The sequence below is a fragment of the Lepisma saccharinum genome, chromosome 29, assembly GCF_977018435.1.
Source record: "Lepisma saccharinum chromosome 29, izLepSacc3.1, whole genome shotgun sequence".
Taxonomy (NCBI): domain Eukaryota; kingdom Metazoa; phylum Arthropoda; class Insecta; order Zygentoma; family Lepismatidae; genus Lepisma; species Lepisma saccharinum.
Genome location: NC_139257.1, coordinates 25,183,114 through 25,208,687, shown reverse-complemented (window position 1 = coordinate 25,208,687; position 25,574 = coordinate 25,183,114). Strand labels below are relative to the sequence as shown.

Here is a 25,574-nt window from a genome sequence, read left to right as displayed (position 1 = left end):
TGATGAAATCCTGTGAGGACTATAGCTAGGGAGAAGTGAATGACTGAATCGATTCTGGAGAGGTGAGTGGGACATGACATGGACCAGACGCGAGAGCAGTATTCTATTATTGGGGAAATGAATGATTTGAAGTACAAGGTGACTGCTGAGATGTCACTAATTTCAGTGAAACGGTAGAGTAAGCCTAAGAGACGCATGGCTTTTTTTGTGGTGCACAAAATATGTTCCTTAAATGTGACCTTTTGGTCGAAAACAATGCCTAGGTCTTTGTGATAGAATATTGCTTTGATGTTATTGGCAGAGATGGAGTAAGATGACTTTAACAGGTTCCTCTTGAGAGAGATAGTGAGAGTAGTACACTTTTCAAGATGTAATGTAAGGTCCCATGTCAGGCACCAGGAAGTAAATGTTGTTATGTCATTCTGAAGAAGATGAGTATCTTCGGAAGTGGAGAATTCTCTGAAAATTTTACAGTCATCTGCGAAAAGAAGGTAGTTTCTAGAGGGAGCTGTGAGATGGTCGGCAAGTTCATCGACGAATAATATGATCAAGAGAGGTCCTAGAACGCTACCCTGTGGAACTCCAGAGAGGACAGGAAGAAAGTTAGAAACAGTTCCTGGAAGAACGACACGTTGTTGGCAATCGCTAAGGTAATCTGCGAGAAGGGTTAGAAATTTGCCATGAATGTTGAATCTATTGAATTATTTGTGAATCAGAAGGCGATGACTAACAGTATCAAAGGCTTTGGCCAGATCAAAGTATATTACATCTAATTGTGAATTATTTGAAATGCATTTCATAGCATGTGAAAGTAAAACAGACAGGTTTGTAAGACAGGAGCTACCAGGAAGAAAACCATGTTGCTTACAGCTAAAGTACGGAGAAACAAAATTGTACAGGCTGTTTTTGATTACTTTTTCACAGATGATGGACAGAGGAAATAGTAAGGAGATTAGTCTGTAAGGAGAAACAATATTTTTGTTACTACTCTTGTGAATCGGTGTGATGTTAGCTTGTTTCCAAGCGTAAGGAAAGATGCCTTCCGAAAAACATCTGTTCAAGCGAATGGAGACGGGATTGCACAGTTTTCCTGAGGAACATGTTGTTGATATCGTCCGGTCCTAGGGCAAGATGAGCTGAAAAATACGACAATAGATTCACCTCATCGGGTGTAGTGACAAGTAGAGAGGAGGAACAAATTGGTCTTAAGTTTTGCGCGGAACTGTTGAGAACCCAATCGAAAGAGCCTCCTTGAAATACGTCCGAGAGGTTTACAAAAGATTCTAACCAAGACCAACTGGTATTGTTGAGTGCTGCGTTATGCCATTTTCCATGGAGGGTGGTTGGCAACAAACCATTGTGAGATGTACTTGATACTCAGCCCGGTTTGGAAATGTATACCCTGTCTCAGCTAACTGTGGAGCAAGGCCGCGCATAGAGTGAGATAAGCGAAGGAGTGGCCAAAACAAAGCAGTACGCGCTGATGTGAAGGCAGTCGCTTTCCCACACTCCACGCAATTCCATTCCTCTTACGTGTCCATTGGTGGAGCCGTCCCTCGTCACTACTTGCGCAGAGACTTGTCTTCGTTTGCCTGCTTCACAGTTAGCTGCGACAGATAATAGGACACCTACCACATCGCAGAAATAAAATACAGAAATTTATTTGTTTAGAGTATAAAGAAACTCCTAATCGTGCCTATTTGAGATGACTGCCATGTGTGAGTCCTAGGATAGATTTCTCGTCTGGTTGATGCGATGGTAAGGCTCCAAAATTCTCTATCTCTGTCATTGTGGAAGTGACGTGATCAGGCGAATGTCGGGTCGCCTTCACTTCCCAGCTTATCTCTCAAGAACCCATTGATTGGAAGCTCTGGGGCTCCAGAGCCTCTTTCGCAGAGACATTGAGAGAAGATTCCATTCCTTACTGCAAAGTTAGTTCTAGCGTTGTTCACATATTCTGTTCCTGAAGCTTTGCCTTCATTCCATCACGTAATACGTGTATCGCCTTGATCAAATAGATCCTGTGTCCTTCTCAAACAGCAGAGGAAATTTGATGCAATAACATTTATCGTACTTTTAGCTAGAATTGATGTAAACACGAAATGTGTATTTCCACTGTTCTTGCGTATGACATATATATATGCCGACAACGCTTCCGCTTATAATCGTTTAAAAGATTCATATCGATACTCTCTGCAAGCTTTAGGATGAGAAACCTTTATCGTTTCCTCACATAATATCGGTTTAAACAGTCAACAAGGATCTGCGCTTCATCCATCGCGGTTATTTCAGGATATAAACTATTGTAATTTCCTTATGTAATCGTTTTGAAGGTCTAGCTGTGGTCGTAGCTTCAGCCAACGTGGTTTCGTGATGTAATCCATTATGGTTTCCTGTCAAATGATCTGAATATATACCAGCGTGCTGGCTTGGTACACATCAGACATTCTGCAGGGACCAAGATGATGCTGCCAGTAATCTCTATTCTGTTCGTCGCATCGTTTCACAGCCTACAATGCAGAGGATCGGTTGAGGTTCAAGTAAGTAGTTCATATCTTTGTCTCAGCATTCGTATTCTCTTGCACTACTTGTCCAGAAGTCTATGCTTGGTAAACGGCGGCGCTGCGAGCAGAAACTCTATGTCTATGTCATCTCTTTCTCTCTATCTCACACATTCTTGCAGACATTTATGACTCTGTCATGCTCTATGGGTGGCACATGCAATCCTTGTCCAACTCTGCTGTTCTTGTCTTGAATATACAGTGACAACACTACATTATATGTATGCAAAGAACAGTGGTGAAATATCTATATCTTTGCTTGTAGCATTAAGCAATAAACTTTATTCCAACAAGGTATCACCGATGGCGTATTGATAATGTCGTCACCTTATAATCAAGAGGTACCAGGTTCGATAAGCGGTGGAGGCACATTACACAGTGATTCAGGTCCCACTTTAAACTGTAGATTCAGTCCCGATTAGCCTATGTAGGTATACAGTGGACTTAAAACAACAATTCAAACAAGTAAACGAACTTCGTGCCCACAAATTATTGGTCGGTTTTGTAAGACTATAATTTCACCAATAATGTACAGAAATACATGACGTGAAAGAGGGACGTCTGAAGTTTTGGACTGGTCTACGCATATGTGTGATCCATGTGTGACACGGCAGATGTCCGGGCTGTACTCGCATTTTAACCTTCTCAAGCATGTTTTTTGTGACGTCTCCAATGGCGGTTTCTCGGTCACCAGACCTCACAGCGAGCGACTTCTTCCTGTGTGGTTTCATCAAAGACAATGTCTACGTTCCTCAACTTCCAAAGACACTGTCCGAATTTCAAAGGTGGATCAACACCGCCATCGGGAACGTCACACAAGACATGCTTGAGAGGATGCCGTTCGGATATTTTGAGCCCTACAACGTTAGAAGATATTTAAATATAATGTCTTATGAAACGTCAATGAAATTAGTATTTTCCTCTTCATTTTAACACGTTAACTGCCGTGCCGGTCCCATGGGCCCGACATCAAGATTTCTTATGAGGCCGCGTTGGTCCCATGGGACCGACATTGTAACGTCTAATTCGAATCATTCTGGCAGGCCAACGGTCCTTCGCGTAACATATTTCATATTGGAAAGGCCTAGAATCCAACGGCACGTGGATTTTTGGCAACTTATAAGTAGCAAAGCCATTTTTTAAAAATATTTATTATTATTATTGATATGAAGCATGTATATTCCTTAGGACGTCTCTTGGGTAAGTAACCTGAATTCTATCATTATATAAATACAGCATTTCAATATATTTATTTATTTTTAATTTATTTGTTGTATTTGTATATATAATTAGACAGTGGTATTGGTGCGTCAACACTGAGGCTATTTGCACCTATGTAACTCCATGGCGAGACGTCCCTATAAGAATGGGGACAATATTTGCATTTGTTGCCTGTACGCTATTTTCACCAATTATGTAGAATATATGTTTCATTTATGTTTTTAATATTTTATTTATATTTTTGTATTATTTGATATTTTTTATAATATCCACCAACTTAAGAGATAATCTTTAGCATACATTTTAAATATGTATTCATACAATGGCATATATTTTGGGAACATAGGAAAAATATAATACAGCAAATACAGTACATAATATTCATATTTTTGTAAACGAAATGAGTTATACTACTGCATTGCAAATGTTTTCACAAAAGTTTTGAAAACTTTCAGTCAACACTTGAAAACTGTTATCACTCCACGTGAACTTTATTGAAGCAATAATACACATATGTGGTTTACCTTTACACCCTTCGCAAAAAGTAACAACGCTCTTCACTTTATTCGCTGCTGTTTTTCGGCCTCCTTTTTCAGAGACCAATTTGATTAGAATACTTCTAACTAAGCAGGTCAAATATAAAGCTCAAAATAGAGAATGCATTTTCGCAAAATTGATTGTTGCTTTTCAATCGCCGGTGAAGCACAGAATGAATGTTTCCCTGTTGGCGCCGCGTTGGTCCCATGGCACCGACACACTATAATTTCGATTTATCGATATAATAAAAACCAAAAACGAAATTTTATAACATGAAGTTATTTTACAACAAAACCACTACCCAAATGGCATTAACGGCGCTGTCAGTGAATATTGAAAATTGACGCGTTGTATTATTTTACTAGTATTAATATTAACTTAATAATACTCAGCGGTGAACGATGAGACTCCTCTCAGGTACAGTGATAGTGTTAGGCAAAGACAATATTCACAGCACAGAGAAATAAAACCACATTACTGCAGTATGTATAAACTGAAAGGGTTTATTCTTTATGTATCCTTATTTGCAATTATAATGGAAATGTACTTGAGACGAAGGCGAGGATTTCGCTTTGTCGATGAATTGACTCAACTAAAATGCATAAACTCAATGCGTGGCTATCGGCAAGCCTATGATCACATAGACCTGGCTTGCACCCCGCACTACCACACCAAGAGATATGGAATGATAACTAAGCCAATATTTGCTCTTTAGCCATTTATTTCCAAATTAATCCTTAGGCTAGCTTTATTATTTAACGTAGAATGGTTGCAGTATTGTGCATATCATCAATGCATGTCTATCGGCGTACCTATGATCACATAGGTCTAGCTTGCGCCCCGAACTACCATACCAAGATGTATGCACAACACCGAGGAGTTCTTTTTAAGTTTAAATGCTTCGTCGATCCGTGGCGAAAAAGTGTGATATTTCTTACGCGATATCCTCGCTTTTATACTATTTTCGAGAACACAGATTAAAGTACAAATGAATCACTCACTATCTACAAAAGAATACTATCAACAAAAATGACATCTATACAGCTTTAGAAATACAAATTCGTATAGTGCACTCTCGCAAACATGAAGATAACATTAAATTACTCATAACAGAGCATAAAATACAATAAACATTAAATAAAATATATACTTTACAAACAGGGTGCAATATTACATATAATAACACAACATTAACGTGTCCTTTCATAAAAGTATAATATATCAGTGACATATTTTAAGGTTGTGACGTCACATAAAAAAATGGATCATATCAAACGTGTCAAACTGATTAACGTGCTATAGCACGGCATTCATGTGCGTAGTTCGTATAAAGAAGTAAGCCATATAATTTTGATATTCACTGTAAAATAATGCTACTTTCTTCATTTATTCAACCACAATATAGCAATCCACTTCCATATTTTTAAAACATTGTCTTCCACAGATTTAGCATCATCTTGCACATTTCAATCAAGGTTCTGTCTAATCCCAATACATTTTCTTGCAACTCATTCAATAACAGAGTGGATGTTATTAGAAATGTCTTCAAAACCGGAATGCTTCAGCTTCCAGTATTGAAGTTCTGGTATCTCAGACACTTTTTTTTATTTGAGTAATCTTCAACGTAAAGCCAAAAACTATAAATTCAAAACAACAATAAAACGTATTAGTGGGAAATATAACAAACAAAACTTATGCAAGTTAAAAATAAACAAGACGTAACACTATGATGCCAGAGTTTGAATTCTGTTGTGTTCCTTAAGGTGTAAGCAATCCAACCTTATACTTACTTATTACAAATATACTAGCACCATTTTACCCACCCATGCATCACCAAATAACCTGTACAGTTTCACAGAATTATCAAAGAGAAGATAGACAAAAGATAAGTACATAATGAATATACGTACAAAATCCGATATGGTTTAGGCTGGCATATTACTCAAACAAACAAGCACTGACACAGATGGGTATGGCAAATTAGTAACACAAAGATTAACTGAAATAGATGTGTTTGCCCAGGATAGGGCAGTTCGTGTTTGATAACTTGACTTCCTCTACCACTGGCGCAGCATTCCTAAAAATAACGCCATAGTTGGGAAAGATTCAAAAGATGGGACTCGCTTCTAGTCACATACCAAATTGCAAAACTGGATTAGGACAGCTTTTGTAAACCTTCTCTTCACCACAAATGACAGGTTGGAACACTGACGAATTGATCGATTGATTGATTTGCTTTATTTTATTCGCTCTTTGTACCACTTGTGGCTAATTTGGGAAGATAAGGTTGAGGGATGACATGCTGAAATTGATGAATGGACACTCAAAAATATCCATGCCCAGGATTCGAACCCGGGACCTCTGGCGTCGTAGCGTGATGTGCTAATCACTCCGCCACGGGTCTGGAGAAACACTGACGAAGTCATAACCGTGTGCATATGCAACGACTGTTGTGAAAAATTATTTGATGAATCAGTGACAAATTGCTCACTTGCCTCTCACTGGAAAACCTTTCGACTGACAGGTCACCTACTTACCTAATATTTTTTGCATTTTCTTGTAAAAATTATAATCCACAGTGAGCGCACAGATAATCAATAAAGTAGTGATAAATATTGTCTGGAAGAATTGCCTCAATGTATACATTTATATTGAAACGTTAAATGTGTTTTTTCTTTAAAGAAAATAAGTTTCACATAATTGTAATAAATTGTATAACAGTAAATAACCTCTATTATTGTTGACTAAAATACAAGACTAAATGTGTTTTTCATGTAACACATTTTGGTTTCAAAAAAGTTGATGTTGTAATGTTAATATGAATTTGTATTTAAGATGTGGCAAAGATTTTGCAAAGGAAAGCATTCTCAAATTTCTTGTTTCAGAGACAAAGTGGCCGGTTTGGTATGACAGTACATATTATTAATGTATAGATCTAACATAACCTTCTTACTGTTCTTTTCTATGTTATCCATACATGTAATTGTTAATCTCTAATAGAAACATTTTTTTCTATACGTTACATTCATTATCGTGAAAATATATTTTATAACTTCCCATGGTGCAGCGGCTTCTCTTTTCATATAAAGCTGTGTTTACTACCAAAATACATTTTACAGCCTCAACAATAATTGGCTGTATTGTGCTAATACCACTGAATTAAGAAAGACAAATATGTAACATTTAAAAGCAGTGTGGAGGCCACAATACTAGTATGTCATACTTTCTCATGATGTAATATTCTAATTGTCATTTAGTATTTTTCTTGCATTTATTACAACATATTATATTAAAAATAATAATTTGGGTAGTATGATTCAAACCAAATTGTAACATTTTTTGTAATTTTCTGGCATTTTCACCACATATGCCTTCTGCGTCCAATCATTATTTTATTTTCTTTCAAAGATGTATTGTCACAATTATTTTCCTAACTTTTGATTAGGAGAACATTATTTTCATGTTGCATTATTAACAACAAAACTAATCCTGCCTATAACTGACACTGTACACATCACACCCGAAAGCAACTGTTATGTATTTCTGTTTTGTGATAACGTCTGAAACAGTTGTTTCAAAGATTGAATAATTCAATACACTTCATTTTAAGGTGTTTCCGCAAAAAATATATAGCAAGAGTGCAAGGGCCGATGAGATGCAGTCCTTCACAAAAAAGTTGAATTTATTGAAATTTGTAAAATGGATTGGGGATGATATTGGATGTAAATTTATTCTGGGAAATTATGAATCTATATAAGTGCTAAAAATTACTCTTCTGTCGTGTATTCACACGCAGAGGTTAATTGATTCGCACACGTAGGTACTTCACAGTATAAAGATAGAAACGAGGATACAAAATAACGATTTAATACTAAGCTTACAATAACCATTTCTAAGATGGCTGAACTCTCTATTTTTTCAATAACAACTTTTCAAACAATTGAATATCGATTCAGATATTATGCACACTTAACATTCCCCCTCTTCCTTATTTGACTTAGTTATATTTCAGTCTATCAGGCGGTTTTCTCTGTCGGGAGGACCTCCTACCCTGATGCTGCTGTTGTCGCTGATGTTGGCTGCAGGAATCATCCAAGTACGATGTAGATGGTTTGTCATTTGGCGTAGAAGCTTCCGGCGCCACAGAACCACTGTCATTACTTCCACTTTTTCCTGTAATGAATAAGTCTTCATCGAAGAAAACTGATCCGCCGTCTTGACCTGTATCTGGTCCATGAATTCGTTCATCATTATCCTCCTCCTTCTTCTGACTTCCAAAATGATACCTATCTTTCTTGTCTTGCATCCATTTTAACTGATCTTCATGCACGATCCGGTTTCTACCTTCAACATTCACCAGCCATGTAACTTTGCTTTTCCGTGCCATAATTTTTCCCTTGACATACCTCATAGCATTCCTCTTGTCCTTAAATGGTTACATAACCCATGCAAAATCGCCTCTTTGGTTCACCTTTTATCTGCTTCTGCTTTATCCCCTTCGCAGTTTTGATCTATTATTTCTTCCATTTGGGCATCAAATTTATTCCTGAGAATGTAGGAAAATATCATTTGCTGTGGCGTTTTGTCACCTGATGCATTATATTCGCTTCTCAAAGCTACCAATACTCTCTGCAACAATTCTTCAACGTTGACACGCGTATTCTTATTCAATTGCTCCCGTACAGCACAGTCTAGCTTTGTTTTCACTGTCTGCACGTAGCGCTCGACCTGACCATTGCTTTCGGGATGGTACGCAGGAGAATGGTACAAATTGACGTGACGTTCATCACAGAATGTTTTAAATTCTGATGATGAGAATGGGGGACCATTATCTACCACAATACACTTTGGTAGCCCAAAAATAGCAAAATGTTTGATTAGATAACGCTTTACTTCTTTAAATGAAGTAGACGAAACTCTATCACAATCTACCCATTTGCTGTAGGCATCTACTATTATAATATAAGTAATACTTCTATACACAAAAAAATCCATATGCATCCTTTCCCACGGATGTCAGCATTCAGTCCATGCACTATACTTCTTAGCACTTGTATTTGGCTTGACTGCTGCACAAACTTCACATTTGTTTACATACTCTTCCATAGCCTTATCTATTCCTGGCCACCAATATCTCTCTCTGAGCATTACTTTCATTCTTGCAATACCACAATGATCTTCATGGGCTCTCTGAATAATGTAATTTCGCACTCCTTTGGGAACAACCAGTCTCCGACCACAATACAGTAACTCATCCGTAATGCTTAATTCTGCCTGTCTTCTCTTGTACGCCAACAGTTCCTTCAATTCATCTCCTTTGGACCCTTTCACATCTTGTGGCCATCCATTCTTGCAATAAGATTTCGTTAACTTAAGAATTTCATCTCGTTTCAAATACGTCAAAATCGCCTGCTTTGCATTCGGCGTAAGCGTAACCTGGTACACAAATTCTTCTTGCCTAGGATCATCATCATGTACGTCAGGAAGTGGCAACCTTGATAACATGTCTGCAAGTTCAACCTTTTTAGTACATATTAGTTTATATGTGAAAGATGCCAAAAATAAGCACCATCTTTGAATGCGTGGCGACGCCATAATAGGAATTGGTTTTTCCATAGCTAACAATTGCTTAGCTGGCATTGAATCTGTCCATATTTCAAACAATCTACCTTGTACGTATTTTTGGAATTTCCTCACTGCATATACGATACATAAAGCTTTCTTTTCATGCATAGGATACTTAACCTCGTGCTTATTTAACGTACATGAAATACATTCAATCGTACGCAATTCTCCTTGTACTTTATGGCATAATTGCGAACCTAATCCATTTTGAGATGCGTCAAACTGTATAATAACTTCTTTATTTTGGTCGTATGGAACAAGGACCTTGGTATTTTGCAAAGCCAGTTTAGCTGCCTCAAATTGCCGCTCACAATCATTTGTCCATTGCCACCGCACATCTTTCTTCAATAAATTGTAAAGATCCGACAAGATAACTGACAGATTATGCACACATCTTCTGTAATAATTAATACCTCCAAGGAAAGCCTTTAATTGTTTGGTGTTGCAAGGCTTTGGACATTGTATCAATGCATGCAGCTTCTTTTCAGAAGGATGTATTCCTTCTTTACTTAAATTATATCCTAAATAATCAATTTTGTTTTTGAAGAATGAACACTTGCTCCAATTAACCTTAACATTGTACTCATTCAAACGGTTTAAAACAACAAGTGTTCTGGTAACTGCTTGTTCTAAACCCTTGCTAACAATAAGTAAGTCATCTTGGTATGGAATGACAAAATCTAATCCCTGAAGTATGCCTTCAATAGTTCTTTGAAAGATTTGTGATGCGATCCGTACACCAAATGGCAATCGAGTATGTTGTACCAATCCCCATGGGGTATTCATTACTAGTAACTGTTTAGCTTGATCATCAAGTTTTATTTGAAGGTAAGCACTTCTGAGATCCAAGGTAACAAATACATCACACCCATTAACTTTTGGAAACACTTCGTCTATCCTGGGCAATGGATAAGTTACGTTTTCAACATATTTATTCACAGTGTTCTTGAAATCGCAGCGAAGCCTCAAATTACCATCATTCTTACACACAACGACCATAGGACTCGCCCAATCACTTGAGTCAATCTTCTCTAGAATGTATTGCTCAATCAATTTGTCTAATTCAGACTTAACTTGGTCACGTAAACCATACAGAACATTATAAATTTTCTTAAAAATTGGTGTAATGCCTTGTTTCATTGGAATCGTGGCGGTAAAATGTTTAATTGGCTGCGACAAATCATTATCGAATAACTCTTTATATTCGTGCCTAATAAATTTTATTAATCCTTGCACATCACAAGATGCAATCAGATTTTCACACTTAACCACCTGTGATTTAATCAAGTTTTGCCCATGCACAATTTTCAACTTGTCAGCTGTTAACACAGACGAAGCATTAGTCGTATCCTTCGACTTAACCAAAGTTTGCCCTTGAACAAATTTCAACTTGTCAGATGTTAACATAGACGAAACACGAGTCTTGTCTTCATACACTTCCAATGATGGCCTAAGTTGAGATAGATTAATGTGACAATCAGGCAATAAATGCTTAATCCATTGTCTTCCCATGAGTGGATATTTTAAATCACATGCGACTACATATAAGTCTAATATTTTATCTACATGTTCATAACGAACTCTTACGGTAACCTTTCCTATTAACGGCAAAGTCATATTGCTAGCACATCGTAAAACACAGTCAGCTTCCAGATATTGCAAACCATGCAGTTGACTGTCACAAAATGTTTCACTTGCAATCGAAACTTGTGAACCTGTATCTATTTCAAAGTTCAACATAGAATCATTAATATTGAGAGCAATTACATATTCGGACGAAGAAACAAACTTACTAGTAGCTTTATCACAATGAGCTATTTTCATAGGCAATGAAGAATGGTCAGATTTAAGATATGGTTGCGACGAAACTGACCTTTCATTACAGTGGGACAAACTATACTCAATCGATCTTTCTTGCATAAATTTACTTTCTCCATTTACTTCCATAGTAATCATTCCAACCCTTAATTCATTTACATCTAACACCTCATTGTCCATATCATCCGAAGGAACAGGTTCAACGGCCTGTACAGCGTTAGCTTTGTACTTGTTATAAGGTTTAGTACTATTAGTTTCTTTATTGCGCTGTAACTTGAAACACTGGGAAACATCGTGACCGAATTTCTTACAGTATCTGCAATGCTTGAAATATTGTTGCTTTCTTTCCCGTTCATTTTTACTTCCCTCATTATCCGATTGATTTTGTCTGAACCTAAGATTGGATCCACTTGACACAGTATTTTGGAATGTCCAGCTATCTTGTTTTGGATTAGAATTGGCACCTTAGTTCAAACGCGTATCGCCCTTGTACTTATTTACCTTTGCGCGGTTAGTGTTCACAAAATTTACATTGGACTGGACGTAATACTAATTCATATCTGCTTGTAATTTTTCCCTCTGCTTAGCTACCTCAAAAGCTTTGTGAAATTCCATTACATTGTCAGCAATGAGTTTCTTACGAATAGTGTTAGATCTGATTCCGCTAATTAGTGAATCAAATAAATTAATGGAAAGAAACTCACCATAACCACACTGCTCTCCGATCTTTCTTAATCTCCTTACAAAATCTTCTATTTGTTCGTCTTCTTCTTGTACACATTTTCTAAGCTTTAACCTTTGCACAATATAGTTGGTTGATGGACTATAATAAGATTTTAATCTTTGTGCAATTTCCTGATAGGATTTATCATGAGGCAATGTAGGTGCAAATAATTCACGCAGAACTTCATATGACTTGTTTCCAATGACAGATATTAATCTAAGAACTATCTTGTCCTCTGGAATAGCTTGTGTTTGACAATAATTATCAAAGCGCTCCAAATACGCTACTATCGATCCATCTTGGGGATCGTATTTATCAAAACCAGCTACTAAAGCCATTATACATTTACGCTATAACACAAAGCTAAGAAGTGAAATATACTTTTCCTCGATTTCTAACTAAATTCTCGTCGCCATGTACAGATCTCTGTCGTGTATTCACACGCAGAGGTTAATTGATTCGCACACGTAGGTACTTCACAGTATAAAGATAGAAACGAGAATACAAAATAACGGTTTAATACTAAGCTTACAATAACCATTTCTAAGATGGCTAAACTCTCTATTTTTTCAATAACAACTTTTCAAACAATTGAATATCGATTCAGATATTATGCACACTTAACATCTTCTGGGAACAATTATTTTAAATATAAATTATGGTTTAATTGTGTAACCTGCATGCGTGTAACTTATCTGGAATTAACCAATTGTAAGCTACTGTCTGCATTTATATTCATACACTTTTAGAGTTAACATATATACAGCGTGAGTCAAAAGTCCCAGGACACCCTTTTTATCTGAAAACGAATTGACGGACTTGACAGAAAAAAATGTGCGGAACAATATAAAACAGACATATTTAAGCAATATATGTTTACTTTCGATACTTGAGGCTCACTTTCATATTTGCTGACATAAAACGTACAAACCTGTTCAGGCTCACTGCCATTGTTAGCGTACTGAACCTTATATCCAGCAGTTTGTCTGCTTGACTAACCTTATGTTAATGCAAACGGTACATCCCCCCATTGAAACCAATTCTAAAGTTATAAGAGGTGGCAGTGGTGGCGAATGGGTTCCAAAATTAGGGGGGCAAGGTGCCAAACACTATTACCGGAAAATTGCATTTATAGTTTATGTTGCAATTTATTGCGATTTCGAATTTCGCATAGAGTAAAGTTGAATGGCACTTCCACCACTCTATATAAGGATTTTATTGTGTGTAAAAATGAACACAAATAATTTTAAAAACTATCTGCCGAGAGAATTCAATTTCCTTTATAGTGAAAGATGATGGAAAATCACGGAAGTTATAACATATTTTCAACATATACATGTTCGTTTTAGGATGTAGTGAGGTATTAATTAGTTTCATGGATCCAATCATTACAGATATTAAAATTAGTGTGATTCGGGATGATAATAATTAGCGTGGAGGATGCGGAGGTGGTCCTCCAAAAGTTCTAAATATCCATGGACCTACCAGGGGTGGTTTTCTATCTCTCATCAAAAGTAATGATAACGATTTGAAGAAGCAAAAATGTCTTGCACTTGAACAGGTCCATACATATTTTTGTGGTTGCATCTTTTCCTTCATACGTGTATATATATTGTTGAGGTTGTACTCAATACACACATACACACACACATAGCATTCTTAAACCCGAAGATCAATCCAATCTCTTCCATCCTTACCGTTACAGATTTCCTTCAGGTCCATCTCAACATTATGCCTCCATATTCGTCTTGGCCTTGCTACAGGTCTCTTACCATCAGGTTTACCAACGATAATCCTGTAATCTCTTATTTCCATTCCCAATTGTCTCACATGGCCTGGCCATCTAAGTCTTCTATAATACGTATATATATCTGTGTGTGTGTGTGTGTCTACATACACATACATGTACATGTATTTTACTTGGTTAATTTTTCTTCGCTTTTCTGCTTTTTTTGGCTAATCGCGAAGATGGAGATGAGTGATGTGATGAAATTAAGGAAGCGACATTCACAAAGAAGATCCAGCATTGGAATCAGAGACTTCTGGCGTAAATTGGATAAGGATCAGGAATTCATTTTAGTGCAAACATAAACATTAATAATGCCAAGAGTGTCTAAAATATTATTTTCTTATTTTGTTTAATAGAGCCGAAGAACGTAATCATTGGTAAGTTGTAACGCTTTCTAAACGTCAAGCGTTCTTTTAAGACGTACAAGTTAATATTGATCAGTTTCCTCCATAGTCTAATTTTATAATTTAAATTAGTGTGATGCGGAATTGAACTAACTGGGAAGACACTGGTAATTCACCAGAAATAGACCCAAGTATCAATGTCAATAGAGGTGTCTTCAGAAAATAATAATCACCGTTTGTAGAATTTTGTTTCTAATATAAACTTCTTAAAGTAAACAAGAACAATGTCATACAAGAATAGAGTCCCTGAAGAAACGTCTTGACATTTTATATCCAGGTCACGACCCTGCAATCATTATCAATATTTCTTCATGATGAATGCTGTACGAGATCGGAGTAAACTATTAATAGATTTAAATGTTAAAAGTTTACATGATATAAAAATTTACATCATCTTAAGATTAAGTGAGAGGACGGAGTTGATGAGATATTGTGGGTAATTCTTTCACGAGGAGAGGTCCAAAAAATATGCTATGTCCCAGCGATATCATTACATGAACTAATCTTTATTCAATTATCATCCGGTTGTGTTTTATATTTGTTCAATGTTTCACATATGATATTGTATGATGAATGTACCGTAATCATTGAGTAAGGAAATGCATAAACTTATTTTATGTCATGAAACCTGTCAATCCAATAGCAGGCTCCCACCTGGCTCTCAAATGCTATAACAAAGTTGGTCAGTGAAATAGCTGACACATGAAGTACACATGTGTCTGTTGCTATGGAAACGGTGTTGCAAATGTATGCAAATTGTTGAAGGAAATCTGCCTCAATCTGTACTCTATCGCAAGAATTCCGCTCATAAGGAGCAGAAAGCGGGAAGCAGTACAAGCTGCTGCTAAGCCTGGGAACTGCAGTCCCTCTTCCTCCTCCAAAGCATCTTTCGTTCGCTCACTCCAGAGATTAACGGGACAGAGTATATCTGGATACTTTACCTGTGCAACAGCAGAGAGCTGTTTTCCCCTATCTTTTGAAGAAGGATGCCGAAGTGGCCCAGTAGAGTGATTTCCATGGAGCGTTAAATTGGAAGTTTCGCGTTGGACATTAATTTACGCTGATTTGTAGGTGCTAATGTCTCTTTCCTGTGTATTGCAATGTATGAAACCAAATTTTCGGAATGACCCAGTGTGTGGTTCGAGTCTCCCGGTAGTGAACTTGAAGCACATCCGGTATATCTGGGCTATTTCCAGTTTCGTACATTGGAAATGAGAGGAAAACAGCTCTCCAATGTAAGTCTGATAAAGTTTTCGGACAGAAAGATATCAATTTGCTTCAAGAGTACGCTTATATTTGAATCACCATTCCGTCTAGCAAGTTAACTACATGAGAGCTCGTACAGTCAACATAGGCGCTTGCATACCATCTGATTAGGGGGTGAAGAAGCCTTGCTGAAAGTTCAGTCGGGAAGAAAAACCTCCTTCTCTGTCACTGTTTTAGCTTTATTGCATCGATGCGCGCCAGTAAATATGTATATATCGGGTGGTCCAAAAGTCCCAGAACTGTCGGATATCGTGAGGAATACACATCGAATCGGAAAACGAAAAAATACATGTTTAATAAGTGAGAGAAAGCTATTAAATGATATCACACTTGATTCCCCACCCTCGCCCCCTGCAGGTGTGGCGTGGGGCAACTTTGAAATTTGAAATGGAAACCACATTTTGTATTATAGAATCGGAAAGAGTACATCATTCAGATTCCAACAAGCTATCAACCATCCTCCTAGCTCAATTGAGAACGGAGATATGGCGATTATAAATTTTCGCAAAAAAAATCGGAATCTGCATGTGATCGTAGACCCCCTTCCATATAATCTGCAATTTCTTTCACTCTAGCTCAATTAGTGGCAGAGATAAGTCCCTTTGATATTTTGGGTTTTATTAAATTTACACGTTTTTCTGTTTCTTTGTTTTTTTGTTTCTTTGTTGTTGTTTTTTTTTCTTTCGAAAATTCAAAATCGTATATCTCCGTTCCTAATTGAGCTAGGAGGATGGTTGATCGCTCGTTGGACTCGAAATGAAGTCCTCTTTCCAATTCTACAAAACGAAATGCAGTTTTCATTTAAAATTTCACAGTTGCCCCGCCCCACCCTCAGGAGGCGGAGAAGGGGAATCAAGTGTGATATCATTGAATAGCTTTATTTCACTTATTAAACATGTATTTTTTCGTATAGATTTGTATTTGTCACGATATGTGACCGTTCTGGGACTTTTCGACCACCAGGCGTGTATATATATATATATATATATATATATATATATATATATATATATATATATATATATATATATATAGGGGGCGAACAAAAACATGAAATCACCTCGTGAAATGCACATCTAAATTCACATGTTCATTATTTCAACGTTTGTATGTGGCTCTGCCGTATTCGCCCAATACCACTACCTGTCCAAAATTCGCACTACGTTGGGGTGAAGACAGTGTTCTGTGCAGTTGGCAGTGGATCATGTCAGAGCTAACAGAATTCGATCGTGGGCAAATTGTTCGAAGCAAGTATGGTGGGTGGTTCCGCAGACAGGTAGACGAAGTGTTTGGTGTTTCGCGAGGCACGGTATCCAAGATTATGACCACATTCAGGACGACTGGAAAAAAAGCATCCGATAAACACCAGAGTGGACTGGAATGTTTTTTGAGTGATGGAGACTCCAGAACATTGCGTACGATTGCGACGAAAATTAAGAAGACTACAGCTGCAAAAGTGACTGCTGAACTGCATGTCATGCTCACAAACCCTGTCAGCATCAAAACTGTACGAAGGAAGCTCCACAAGTAGGGTATTTCTGGACAAGCTGCAATTCCTAAGCCACTCATCACTGATCGAAATGCCACTAAGAGGAGACAGTGGTGCCAAAGTCATAAAACCTGTACTATGGGGAAGTGGAAGAATGTCATTTAGTCAGATTAGTCCTGCTTCACACTCTCCCGACTTGTGGCGGAGTTTAAGTCCGGAGAAACCCAGCTCAAGCTTACGATTCCGATTGTTTGCTGCCAAGAGTGAAACATGGCGGGGGTTCGATCAGAGTATGGGCAGCCATATTGTGATATTCTGTGGGGCCCATCGCTACTCTGCAAGGTCACGTCACTGCCAAGGACTGTGTGACCATTTTTAGCGACCAGGTCCATCCTATGGTACAAACTTTGTTCTCCAACGGTGATGCCAATTACCAAGACGACAAAGCTCATGTTCACACAACTCACATCGTCCAGGACTGGTTTTCTGAGCACGAGGATGAAGTGTCACCTATACCATGGCCACCACAATCACCAGATATCAATATTATTGAGTCTTTGTGGTCTGTGTTGGAGAGAAATCTGCCATATCCACCTCCATGATCGTTAACGGAACTTGCAAATGTTTTGCAGGAAGAATGGTTCAACATTCCCTTGAAAACCATACAGGATCTCTATTTGTCCATTCCGAGAAGACTGCAGACTGCAGCCAGTTCAGCAATACAAAGGTTCTCCTACACCATATTAGTCACGGAAATGTGTCTCTGTTGGGTGTTTCCATATTTTTGTCCACCCCTGTGTGTGTGTGTCTATATATATATATATATATATATAGACACACGTTATTTAAATACTTTACATAATAAATTCTTCAACTCATAACAAACAAACGAAAGAAATGTGCGTGCTTCTTTTTCTACTCCCCTCTCTGATAATTTGCAACGCATTACAGATAAAAATGAAATTGCGAGCAGAAATTTTTTAGATCCAAATTTCAGCAAACTGAAAACAATATTGATTTAATAGGGTGAAAAACTATTAATTGCGTGCCATGGATTTTTTTTATTTAAATCGTATACCTGTACCCTCTTCAGGTGCTCTTGATTGTCAGGAAGAAATAATTCAAGAAACACGTGAAAACTGATACCACTTTGAGTGTCCTTTTGTCCTGCTAGTCTTGCTTTCTATTACTTCAATGTTTGCCCCCTTACACCCCCTAGAATTTATTTCCTTCTACGATTTTTGGGCAATGTCCCTCTGCCTCATGTGGTCGTGCACTCCCTTCCCTCGTAGTTGCTTTGCACTTTCATCGCCTTGAAAATACTTCAATTTATTTAAGTGTTTAATATAGTTTATGAACGGTGATAAGACATAATTTCTAGGTGAAAGCATAATAATATAGGGGCAAGACGTCTGTAAAGGGGGGACGGGACAAGGATCGCTAAACTTCACTCTTAAAAAGCGAGTGTCAACTTAAAGTATATATTAATGCTTTAATTTCAAATCAAATGCTGTTTTTTGAGGGGGCAACACTATTATCGGGGTAATATGCCCCATGGAAAAATACCTTGCTTGTCCCTCATTGGAAAAAAAAAATGCGGAAGTCCATGACTAGGGTGTGCATCCGTCCGCACGCCTATGACCGTCAACGAAGTTAGTATTTATTGATTGATTTGCTTTATTTTACTTCGCTTTTTGTGCCACTTTGGGCTAATTTGCAAAGATGGGGATGAGTGATGACATAATTAAATTGATGATTCTCACAAACATCCATGCACAGGCAGAGATTCGAACCCGGGGCTCATGACGTCGTAGCACTTTTTTAAGGAATCTAGTAATACGGTGTGTTTTATACAGCGTATGTTGTTACACTTGTGGATTTAATTGTATCTTCTGCAAATATGCTGTATAAAGAAACAATGTCGGAGTACTAAGTGAAGCGACTGTATGTTAAGTTAAATGGTTCTGTTTCGCAGATGGTCCCACAGGGGTTGATAAACATATTTTGTGCACAGGAACGTGTAGGGTGACATACGGGCTGAATCGAAACTAGATCTCCCATTTGGCTACTCGACGTAATACCTGCTGTATCGCAGACAGAAAGTAACAAAAAATATTTTTTCTTCTTCTTTCAGAGACTAAAACCTACAGGGAATGCTCAAAACTATGTGGTAAGTATGTGTATCTTCATTAGATTGTTAATTAATATGCTATGCCATCTACAATTAACAGCCCCATTGTTTGTCCTTGTGTTACAATAGACCTGTCTGGTTCGCTGCACTTTTGACTCTGTTTGCACTCCCGTGTCTAGTTGGTTACAAAGTGCAGTACCGTATATTTGCTGATATGGTGTCACGTATGTCAAAGGTCATCCCGAAATTAATGTCTCCTCTGCTGTAAAAGGTAAAAATCGAAGGAGCAACAATTGGAAAGTTTGTGTGAAAATAGATACACTTGTTGGGTACCTACTAAGGGTATTCAAAATACTGTTCTTTGCTTTCGATACATTTCTGCCAAAGTTCAACCCAATGCCGAAATCCGATTTGTAAAAAAGTCGGATGCAGGGGTGCCCATCCCCCCCTCCAGAGCCAATGGCGCAATCCTCCCCAAAATCACGTTATGCGTCCCCGCCAAATCATATCATGTGTGCCCTCAAACCACATCGTAATCCCCACAGAGTAATTAATTACAACAGCGTGTCTACCGAAAGTAACTTTTCTCTCAGCTTTACACTTGATATGCCCCTCCTCCTTAAACAGAGGTTCATTGTCGTTCATAATCCCCACAAAATATTTTTGTTGAATACATAACAAATTATGTTTATTTGAATGAAATACCACGTTAAATTGTCCATATTTTTGTATTGTTCGATTTTCGAAAAAAAACTTAGTTAGCACATTGATTGGTTAAATGTAGTAAATTAAATTATGCAAATATGTATATAAATAGTGTTTGTGAGTGGGTTTATAAAACTCACAATTTGAGTATTTAACACAAGTTGTTCCACAACTTAAGATAAAGATAGAAAATTCAACCTTGGCAAACGAAATAACATGCTCCATCCACATGACCGATTATGTTTCGCGAGACATCACAGAAACCTAGCTAGGAATTCTTAAGCTCAGGGCAATAACATAATACGGTTTTTCTTTCAAATAACTAATACCCCCCCACCCCGCCGCCCACGTTTCCTTGGGGTAAATATATTTTAGTAACTCATAACCATAAGTAAGTGGATTTTATCTTCAGTGCAAATATAACTTGTTACAGTAAAATTTTCTTGTCACATGAGGTTAAAAATGGGGATTAGATATATTTTCCTTCTAAATGATGCATCTGCTTTAAATTAAGCAATATACTAACCAAAGCGTTATATTTTAAGAAGTGATGTTATTAATTAACATCAAGAATATCGCTTATGTCTTGTAATGTAGTTATAGTATAAAACGTCACATTCACTTCAGTATCGCGCCAAACAACCATCCAAGCAAAATATATTTGCGAGCGAAGCGAGCGAGAAAATTTATACATCCATTTCTTTGCAGGCTTTCAAGAATATTAATTTAATGGGGTGTCGATAATTTTTAGGATCCCGAGATATTTAGTCTTTTCCAGCTTCTCTTTTGGCTCGTTCCGCGTCGAAAACATGTGGATACCATATCACTGATCTGTATTTAATGTTCGAACTCTCTCTCCACTACAGAAATTTCTTGACAATCTAAAATTTAACACTTTATCAAGAGCTTCCTATGTCCCCCTTTAAATTTAATACTCAATCCTTCCACTAAAATTTCCATGTCAATTTTAGACTACTGTTGATATTGAAGAGTGGATATTGCCTCCTCCAAAAATGAATTCTCAGTCTCCACACAAGAATTTCCGCAAGAGTCTAAGACAATATTAATACACAAGAATTGGATACACCCTCAATTTAATGCTCAATCTCCCTCTAACTAAAATACCCGCGATCATCTAAGACCTAGAGTTGGATACTGTCCCCCCAACGTTTAATTCAGAATCCCCCCAGAACCCACGTGTAAAATAAGGCCTAATATTTTGGAGGTGGATATTTCTCCCACCCCCTTCTCTTCGAGAACACCCTTAAATACTTTATTTTTTCATCTAATGGATTAAATTTGGTGCATTTAAGGTGTAAAGTTTTTGCATATATTTTGGAAAAATATATAAATGTTGAATTTTATATTATTTGAAGAGGAAAAAAATCCCCCCCAAAAAAATTTCAATGGCGCACCCTGCGCCATAATCCCAAGCTGTGGGCACCCCTGGTCGGATGTTGTGTTTTGACTCATGCATTCACATCAAATGTAATGTCTTCCACGTCCTGGAAATGCTTCTGTCCACGAAGGTTGCTTTTGAGAGGGGCAACGAAATGGAAGTCATATGGATCTAAATCAAGACTGCAAGGGGTTTTCTGGTATTACTGAACACCGCATTTTGACAATGGCCTGTAACAACCCTCTATTTGCAAGAACTGAATTACAGCTCTTTGTTCTTCTGTGCAATTCATGTTGTTTATTTAGTTATGTGCAAGTGAAAGAAACTGTGTGCATTAGTAACATATCATATTATATGTGTGTGAAGTTTCATTGCAATCCGATAACACTATGACGAGTTATTAAGGTAGAGGCATTAATTTATCGTCGACACCGTTTGCACTACGTTATGGAACGGTGTATAGTGTAGTGTATTGTCACGTTGTACGGTTTAACCAATCAAATGAATATATAAAGTAGCAGACGGGTATTTGTCATATCATCTGAACTCGAACACTGTATTTCATGCGTACAGCGTCTATTTGGTTGAACACAATTTATTTGTGCCAATCTCACTTGGGATGTGTACCCGCACTACATATGGTGTCAAAAAAGGATTATGGATTACAATATAGCATATTGCAGAATCTGTATTGTAACTAAATCTTTTGTTAACAATGTTTCTGGTGTGCTTTCATTTTAATATCAATGTATACAACTGGTCACAACAAAAAGGTAAAAAAGGTAAAGTAGTCCCCTGTGCTTAGCACCAAGCCATTATTAAGGCGTATAGGGTGTCCGGGGGTAACGACCCACACTTTCTTGTTTCGGTCGTGAGTGGGGGTGATGTAATCAGCACCACGCCCCTGGCCGCCTTTACCCCCCAGGTATTACCCATCTTATTCGACACTGGGTGGGCGCCTGGGCCGCTTCCAACTTTAGAAAATTTCCCGGATTTGAACCGGCCGGGAATCGAACCCGGAACCTTTAGCATGGTAGTCAGAAGCGTTACCGACTGAGCCACCACGGACACTGGTCACAACAAACAATAATAATTTTTGTGTTTATTTTTCTGTTTTGGTGAATCCAGAAACAGGCTTGAGTCCGATATTTCATCAACTAGACACCTAAACATCATATGAGTAACAGATATTGTCTAATTCTATCTAGATATGACTTGTGTGGTTCTATATAGTGCATAGTTTTTTATAGGGTAGTAATACGCTGGGATTGGTGATTTTAAGTTAGTCATTTCTGTGACTATCCCTTCCTCTGTGACAATAATCGGTGTCTCAGAACTACGAAGACTAAATTTGGTAGACAGCTACATATATTTTTAAAACACAATTAAAACATTTCTTATTGGACACAAATAGTTAGCACCTTAGTGCAAGCTCATACACTTTTGTGAAAAATTGAATCCCGTTAAGTTGAGAAAATCACTGAAGACCCTTATTCACATTAATATTTCAAATCCCTAACTACTGTCCTACTGTCAGGAATATAAAAGTGTGTGTGTGTTGTTGTTGTATGCTCGTGAGTATAGGTTAGACTTCTATTCCCATATGCATTTTTCTCTTTTCCTTCTTTTTTTTGTAATTTCTCTTTGTAATTTTTTTCTTTGTTTTCAACATTTAACTTTTTATGTATTGGTTTAATATTGTTTTCTAATTTTCATGTGTTAAATTTCGTCGTAAAATGGTTATTTCGAAGAAAAGGCTACAAAATCTTAACTTCACCTAGATAAATAAGACGCAATAAAATAAATAAATAAATTCGGAGCAATAAATTAAGTCGTGAAAGACAGCAATTGATCAAAAGTGACTCGTCTACATTTCGGAAATTAACAAATACAAAGATCTACTATTTTTCGAAAATGAGGATTAAGGAACATACGTGTGACATATTTTTTGTCGCATAAATTACATACACCTGTCTGTCTGTGTTGGATAGTGAAATAATAGATAGTTAACAATTAATCAATTTTTAATGCTGCGATATATTCCAAACTGTGAAGCTTAAAACTTGGTGAGTTCAGAGAACAATGAAATGAAATCACACACGATTCACCTATCCTTGTCTCTTGTCTAGTTTAGTTCACAACAGAAGCTTCTTGATACAGTCCGAGAACTCAAAAAATAATACAAAATGAGGAACTACTTGTTTGTTTCTTTAGTTAGTCTCCATAGAAACTAACTAGCTCAAATTTGTCCATATTTATTATATGAGAGTAAAAGTTGAATCATTTTGTACCTTTTTACGGGTTTTCATGTATTCATATTTTTACATATGCTTTCACATAGACAGAGACTTCAGGTATAATTGGTATAAAAATTAGCATCCATGCTAGGTGTTATAGAAAGGACAAATTATTAATATAAATGACTGAGCGAACGACGAAAATGAAATAACTATACTAAACTTGTCATCCTACGACGATTCATTTCTAATAGTCCTTCATTCTTGTTTATACAAACGCATACACACGTCCGCGCATATATATGTTAAATGATGGACTAGAAATGAGCATATTTTTTTCTCAGAATGGTGGTAGAGGTGTATCATTTTAAAAAATAATTCTGAAAATTTATGGTTTGACTATGGAATATACCCCTACCATCCCTCTGAGAAAGAATGATTCTGTTCACTGCATTCATTGTAACACTGAAAATCTAGGAAATATAATGCAACTGGAAAGTTGATTGTTGAGGACGAATAGCGTAAATATTTATAAACATTCTGTCAAGGAAAAGCATGTCAATATGTATAGTTTTGGAATAGAGAAACTTGCAACGTCCCTCGGTTGTACACCAGTCATCACAAAGTTAGTCCGCTACTCCTTTAGTCGGGAACATGAGAATCTGCAAATCATCAGGGCTTGCTGGGTAGAAAAGAAACACAACACTGTTTTCAAAGTTAAAACGCAGTTTAATAATCGCATATATTTCATAATCACTTACCAGTAAAACACTAGAACATTCAATACTAACGTTGGGCAATTCCCTTACATATAACGAAAGTCAAAGGACATAATTAATTGCTTACTTTCAACTTATCGGCAAGAAAAAAAACTCGAAAACCCAAAATCTGTACTTGAATTCTCTCCGTTTCCCAGTTCTTATTGATTCTTCACCTTCACATGTTTTCCAAACTCAGTCTGTCGTCAGGTGAGAAACATTCAGGTGGGTTCACTTCCTCTGCTGAGATGAGAAAGTGACGTAAACACGAACAGATTTTGACGTATTTATAAACATATATAAAAGTTCCAACTACAACTGTATCAATCTAACTATAATAGTCTGTGACAGCTTGCACATTATTTGAAGTAACAAACATCTTAAAAATCTTAACTTCTTACAAATATAAAACCTTAAACTCTCAGGTTCGTTACAAACTTAATGTGAATATCTCGAAGTGTTTTGATATTGATAGGCACTCAATATTATGGTTGTCCAACTTTTTGAAACACGGTGTATATTCTAAAATTAAATTTCAATTTTTCAATTCTCCCTCTAGTCCCGCTACCTAAGTGCAGTAAGTAAAACTTCCGTTATAGTTTTGATATTTTTATGTTATAATTTATTGTGAATTTTCCCACTTTTTTCTATGCGAGTTTAATTGATAGAAGACACTTCTTGAAGATTTCTTGAAGAAATGGCTACGCGAATGTGGAAGCAAACTAATCAGGAAGTAGTTGATGTCAAGTTGCATACGAGTAGGTACTTATGTACTTAATAAACATGTGAAATTTAGTGGAATATGGAATCACCTTAACAAGAATTCTTGATTATCCTATACAGTATGAACATTATAGATAAGGTATGTGATTATGGTCTACTACCGGCTGAATTAACATACATTAGCACA

At 37.0% G+C, this 25,574-nt stretch overlaps 1 long non-coding RNA gene across 1 annotated transcript; it reads left to right on the top strand.

Annotated features, from left to right (window-relative positions):
• Positions 1-7,203: 7,203 nt before the first annotated feature.
• On the top strand, positions 7,204-25,242 carry LOC145981317 (uncharacterized). The gene is made up of 4 exons (XR_014440954.1): positions 7,204-7,223; positions 14,632-14,652; positions 19,569-19,604; positions 25,224-25,242. It is a non-coding gene; the product is annotated as an uncharacterized LOC145981317 (long non-coding RNA).
• Positions 25,243-25,574: the final 332 nt, after the last annotated feature.